Raw genomic sequence first — 803 nt, forward strand, 5'->3', positions numbered from 1 at the left:
GCCCCTGTAGGTGAGTGCAAGGACCAAGATTCACTCCCTGGCACCACAGACAGGCCTGCCCCAGGGCTGTAGTGGCCCACACCTGGAATCCCAGTGCTGGGGAGGCTGAAAGCAGGAGGATCACCAGGACTCTGAGCTGCATAGTGAAACCCTGCAACAACAAATGCATTTAAAAAAAACAAATGAGAGGAAAACAAAGATTTGCCAGAGGCCTATGAGGCCAGGTTGCCATTGATAAATATAGTTGGCTTTTTTTTTTTGTTACTGTCATTCTTAAGGAGACAGTAGGATTTTTCAATAAATGGATTATAAATGCATAAAAGTATGTGTCCTTGCAGAAGTCATGTTTGGGTTTTATATTGTAAATATGAATGTATGACAATCTTGAAATCAAATTAATGCATTCATAAGTTAAAGATGGTTGCGTATTTGTGTGGTTGTCATGAGGGTCTCTGCTAAAGCAATGTTTTATGAACAGTGCTAGTGCTTGCTTTGGCAGCACATATACTAAAATTGGAATGAAGATTAGCATGGTGCCTGTGCAAGGATGACACGCAAATTCGTGAAGCATTCCATATTTTTATTCAATGAATAGATTAATCCTAATACTGTTTGTGGGCAGGATATGTCTACATCTTGTACAATGAATAGCCAGTAAGAACAATATGCAATGTATTATTGAAACTGCTAGTAATTGATTTTGAAACTGTCTCATTGCTATTTGTTTCTCAATAAAAATTATTTTTTTAAAAAAGAAAACAAAAAATAAAAACAAACAAACAAAAAAGAAATGTCATGTACAA

The 803-nt window shown here is 36.7% G+C and overlaps 1 pseudogene; it reads left to right on the forward strand.

Moving 5' to 3' along the window:
• Positions 1–483: 483 nt before the first annotated feature.
• Positions 484–582, forward strand: LOC111814318 (annotated as a pseudogene).
• Positions 583–803: the final 221 nt, after the last annotated feature.

The sequence above is a fragment of the Octodon degus genome, unplaced genomic scaffold (assembly GCF_000260255.1).
Source record: "Octodon degus isolate 3935 unplaced genomic scaffold, OctDeg1.0 scaffold00289, whole genome shotgun sequence".
NCBI lineage: Eukaryota > Metazoa > Chordata > Mammalia > Rodentia > Octodontidae > Octodon > Octodon degus.